Source organism: Hippopotamus amphibius, chromosome 8 (genome assembly GCF_030028045.1).
Source record: "Hippopotamus amphibius kiboko isolate mHipAmp2 chromosome 8, mHipAmp2.hap2, whole genome shotgun sequence".
Taxonomy (NCBI): Eukaryota; Metazoa; Chordata; class Mammalia; order Artiodactyla; family Hippopotamidae; genus Hippopotamus; species Hippopotamus amphibius.
Window position 1 is genome coordinate 23,534,836 of NC_080193.1, and position 6,181 is coordinate 23,541,016.

Here is a 6,181-nt window from a genome sequence, read left to right on the forward strand (position 1 = left end):
GAGGGTAGTGGTAGTTAATGGGATTTTCAATGGCTTATGATCAAAAGCTCCATATTATGTTGAGACAGAACTAGAGTTATGTTTTAAAGCCTGGATATGGTTACAAATGGTGCTGGGTAAGTTTCAACTTCTCTAATGGCTTTTGAAACGGCACATCAATTCTTTTTTTTTTTTGACAGCTTTCATCAATATATAAAGAAGAAAAACTTTCACAAACAACCTTTGAGAAGCTTTTAGCTTAATCAAACTTGGCTATTGAAAAACAGACCTTTACAACACTAATAACATTTCTTTTCAAAATATTAAAATGATTAAAAATGTTAAGATCACCATGTTGATCCTGTTCAAATATTATTTCTTCAACTGTGAGATAATTTTCAAAGAGACATGTCAATTTAAAAAATAATAGTGTAGGACTTCCCTGGTGGTGCAGTGGTTAACAATCTGCCTGCCGATGCAGGGGATACGACGGGGTTCAGTCCCTAGGCCATGAAGATCCCACATGCCGAGCAACTAAGCCCGTGTCCCACAACTACTGAGCCTGTGTCCCACAACTACTGAGCCTGTGTGTCACAACTACTGAAGCCCACATGCCTAGAGCCCGTGCTCTGCAACAAGAGAAGCTACCGCAATGAGAAGACTGTGCACCAGAACAAAGAGTAGCCCCCGCTTGCTGCAACTAGAGAAAGCCTGCACACAGCAACAAAGACCCAATGCAGTCAATAAATAAATAAATTGATTAATAAAAAAACTTTTAAAAAATGATGTAAATCAAGCTTCCTCCCACTCAAAAAAAGTATTGCTTCCTTCTTATTTTTCATTAGAGTGATAAAAATAAAGTGAAAGTTTTCACTCATTTCTCCAATTAAAATTTGAATTTGCTAGTCACTAGTGTTTTATTTTCTCTTACAAACATCTATGTGCCTGGAATAGAATGTTATTATGTAAAATATTTGCTGGTGAAAACCCTTCTAACAAGGGATCAAACAGGACACAGGTTTAAAATGACCTGTATAGGTTGTAAACTAAACTGCCAATAGCTGCCCAGGAAAGCAATATGAGTGAGAATGGTGAGTGATTATAAGACAATAGGGGTTACAGTAAGTCCCCGACACACAAACCTTCAAGCTGTGGACTTTCAAAGATGCAATCGTGCATTCGCATGTCCAGTCACATAAGTTAGTTCACGTGTCTGGCGTACATTGTCACGTGCGTGCATCCTCTACAAGTGGTTGTGCTTTTGTGTACTTTACTGTACAGTACTGCATAGAGTACAGGAGTACGGTATCTTTATTTCAAGCCCAGGATGTCCGAAAGCAACCATAAAATCAGCGGAGATGAAGCTGGTACTGCTAAGATGTAGCGGCAGTGATGTAGCTGGTCTCTCCTACGGCTGATGATCCTTCAGCTCTACCATCTCCCACCTCCTCTCCCTCCTCCAGCCAGTAGCTCTTTTTGCCTGTTCACTCGATGCCAGCCCCTGTATGCCAGCTGTTGTACTGGACTACTGTACTTTTCAAGGTCCTGTCCTGTAAGATTAAATATGTTTTCTTTATTTTTTGTGTTTGTTTTTTATGTATTATTTGTGTGACAGTGTTATAAACCTATTACAGTACAGGACTACATAGCCGACTGTGTTAGTTGGGTACTAGGCTAACTTTGTTGGGCTTATGAACAAATTGGACTTATGAATGTGCTCTTGGAACAGAACTTGTTCCTATGCAGGGGACTTATTGCAGTGGGGACTCTGGTCGGCCGGGGAGCTCGTGCCTCGCCTGAAATGGGGCAACTGGGACAGAACTCCCGATACTTTCTTCGTGAAATCTTCAATTTGCAGGAGAGGGTGACAGACCCCTTGTATTTTACTTTAAACCCTGAACATAACAAAAACCCACTTCTGTGACCCACATCCCAACCATGTGTCTGCATGAGACTCAGTGACCTCAGTTGCTTAGGACTAGTGAATAATCAGAGATTCCGGAAAAAAGGGTTAGGGGGAAGGACTCCAGTGGGAGTAGACTACTGGTCTCATAAGAACAGAAAGATAAAGAGATAGGATTTCATCTTTCAATTTACCTTCCTTCTGAGAAGTCAGTCTAGTGGCTGGAATGAGTACTTGAATCTCATTAGATTCTTTCATTAAAGATGGGATTTTTTCCTTTTTTTCTTAGTTTTTAAATTGAAGTATAGTTGATTTACAATGTTGTGGAAAGTTGGGATATGATTAACTTTGTGTTTTAATTGTTATCAGCACACATTGTAATCTACACTCAGTCATCACCCATCTTTCTATATAAGAATAATTCTCTTAATTTTCCTCTCTTCTTCCCATAAATAGAAATCCAAAATAGTGACAGTCAGTTTCCACTATCTGACTCTCATAACCTATGCTGTGTACACGTCTCTTAAATTATGTTATATGCTATAAATGTTTAAAATATAGGGACTTCCCTGGTGGCACAGTGGTTACAAATCCACCTGTCAATGCAGGGGACATGGGTTCAAGCCCTGGTCTGGGAAGGTTCCACATGCCACAGAGCAACTAAGCCCTCGAGCCACAACTACTGAAGCCCGCGTGCCTAGAGCCCATGCTCTGCCACAAGAGAAGCCACCACAATGAGAAGCCCGTGTCCTGCAGCAAAGAGTAGCCCCCACTCATTGCAAGCAGAGAAAGCCCAAGCACAGCAATGAAGACCTAACATAGCCAAAAATTAATTAATTAAAAAAATATATATATAGCACAGTCTTTTCAAGTTTGGATGATTCCAACCATAAATGACAGAACTCTGACTCACAATGGCTTAATCACAACAACATTTTTCCCACTAATCTAACAGGAACTCCAGAGTAAGAATGGCTTCAGGGCTGTTTCAGGGGCTTAATGAGTCCTCAAGAATCCAAGTTCTTCCCATCTCTCCGGTGTCCATTCTTAGCGATGCCTTGTCCTCAAGGTAGCTGCAGATGGCTAGAGCCATTTCATGTTCTCACTCAGACAGAACTACCATTCTCAGATTTAGGAGGATCACTGAAAGCCTTTTCTCCCCCTGAATCTGCTGTCATTTCCCAAGTCAGAATCCCTGAAAAAGTCAGTGAATTGACAAATAGAAAATAGCATTTAATACGTGGTGATGAACAACTTTCCACTTCCCCCAAACCCTCAGCTCCTGGCAACCACCATTCTCTTCTTGGCTTCTATGAATTTGACTATTTTCAATTCCTCATGTAAGTGGAGTCATGCCACAGTTGTCCTTCTGTTTCTGGCTTTTTCACTTTGCATAATGTCCTCCAGGTTCCTCCATATTGTCACATATTGCAGAATTTCCTTCTTTTTTAAGGCTGAATATTTGATTGTATGTCTACACCACATTTTCTTTATCCATCCATCCATCTATGGACATTTAGGTGGTTTCCACATCTTGGCTACTGCAAATAGTGCTGTGATAAAATAGGGAATGCTAATATTTCTCCAAGATTCTAATTCAGTTATTCAAGAAGACTAAGTTCTAGAGATGTGCTGCACAACCTTGTGCCTATGGATATTATATTGTGCACTTAAAAATCTATTCAGAGTGCAGATTTTACGTGAAATGTTTTACCACAATATAAAGAAAAAAAAAAGAAAATGCTGTTTTAAAAGCTCTATACCTAAATACTCCAATTTAACCTATTTTTGGTTGTCAAAAAGCAGTCCCCTTCTTTCTTAGTGTTTCCATCACATGTGTCTGAGAAGTCCAAGTACTTCAGGTCACCTAGATGGTTGAACTTGGTCCAGTGTCTTCTATTGGCTGTGAGGACAAGATAAAATGCACAATAAACAGCACACACTTATTAAACATGTTCCAGTCCCAGGTGCCCTGCTAAGAGCTTTCATCTATCTCTTTAATTTCACCCACCCTATGAGGTAGTTACTACTGTTATTTTGCAGATGAGGAAATTGAGCATTAAATATGTTTAGTGACCCACCACATAGTAAATGTTGGAGACTAGGTGGGGAGAAGGGCTTTTATGACACCCAAATCTGTTCAGTGTTACTTTAAGGGACTTTAGGGAAAACTGAAAATTGTAAGCTTGCTCTATTTCCTTTAATTCAGTGTTAGTTAGAAATTATAGTGAAAGCCAACAACTAAAAGGCTCGGACTACTAAGGGAACTTGTGGATTCAGTTGTTTGGAGAGGGCAAACTATGGGCTGTAGTTGACATCATGTTGCAGCGATAAGGGATGTTACTTAATATTTATATACCAGTTACCATGAAATTGAAGCTGACACTTCACCTGCTGTATTATCTTCATAAAATTGAGATTCACTGAAATCATTTATAGAGAAGAGGAAGAGGTTTCCTGGATGTTAAAAAGGTTTATTTCAATGGTGGCAGGACCAGACTTCTAACATTCAGATGATGAATGTTTGCTAGGGTAGGTGATGTTTGCTAAGGTGACTGTCATAGAAAAATATGTTTGATCACTTATGTAGCAAACTATACTCCACAAGAAATTGATTCAACCTCCAGCTTTGTTATAATTAATTCACAGCCTGTTGGCCTCTCTGAGTCTATTCTGTAACTTCAAAGCCATCAGAGTGATCTGACTTCAGGTGCCAGTCGTGATGCAACATGACTCATTGTGTGGACTTCTGCCCAATAGTTCATGGATAAATCCCCTTCAACTCCAATACACTCATTTCAAAACAGCAATGCAAATATGTATTTTCCCCACTATTCTCTTTACACAGGCAAGAAAACACAATCACGTACCCACAAGTTCTCATCAGTGGATTGTCTCTCCACAGGGGACTTGTAGCCACAGGGATACAAAAGTAGAAGGGAGAAAACTTCCAAACTTGAACTGTGGGGGAGTGTGTGGAAGAGTGAGACTGCCGGGGTCCAGCCCAGGCAGGATCCAGGGAGTCCCTTGGGAGGGGTAGAGTCGGCGAGAAAAAAAAAAGAGACAGGAGGCAGTGGAGTTGCAGAGAAGAGGAGAGAGAGAGTGAGAGTGTAACTTTAATTTTTGCTCCGGTCTTATATATCTTACATCTTGTTATGTGGATTTTTCCATTAGGGGCCCCATATCCCTCCCCCAAATGTCCCAATGACTCCGCCGGGGGGCCTGTCCTTAGTCAGGTGACGAGTCTTCTATGTAATCATCAGTTCTCATCAGTTCTTCACGTTCTTGTCCATAAACAATCGAACAATTTTTTTCCCCATGCTTAACATTACCATTCTTGTTTTAACCCTCCAGTGGTTACAAGGGGGAGGGGAACACAGGATAACAATCTGTAAGGGCAGGCCTCTCAGGCGCCCAGGCTTGAAGTGACAAACATTGTTAGCAGGTTAAGCTTAATTAGTGAGCTACATTCTCTATGCTACGTGACAGCAGACATACAGGACATGGACATAACATAGATACCCGTAATATTCCGTTCTTATAAGGGAAGGGTGCATGGGATATTTTATAGGCAACTTTGGTTTGACGGACCCTCACTTCAGAGGTTTGGGATAATTGTGATTGGGTGAGGCAGCATTCCCGATCACAATGCATGGCCCATTACGGCCGAATTGCCAGCATGGCCCAAGGGTGGGGACAATAAGTTTAAACATTCCTCCATTACCCGGGCCCCCTAAGGGTCTAAATGTGATTAGTTTGTGGCCCATAGAATTTCCACAACACCAAGAAAGCAGGGGGGGGGGGGGGTAGCCACCATTCTTGAAGGCGGCGTAGGCGCCGCTTCACCCAGAGAGCTCATCATTCCTAGAAAGAAAAGTACACAAAGGAGACTCATAGTGAAACTAAATCTCGGAGAACTCCGGTACTTCCAAGATGCCTGCTTTGCAGCTCTCCCGAACCGAAGATGCCTTCATCGGAATTCCCGCCTTGCAGGCCATTCCCGGAGTGCTCGGCCTTGCCTGAGCCTTTAGGCAATCCCCGAACGGCTCCCGGCATGAGACCACTTTGGTGAGCCTTGGGCACAAAGCCTTATGCTGGGAATGATAAAGTCAGAGTCTATAGATGCAATTGATTGCAAATGATTTTTTTTTTAAACTTTATTGATGTACAGTTGATTTCCAATGTTGTATTAATTTCTTTTGTACAGTAAAGTGACATATATTCTTTTTCATATTCTTTTCCACTATGGTTTGTCACAGGATGTTGAATATAAGCAAATAATTTTTTTAACCAGAGGGA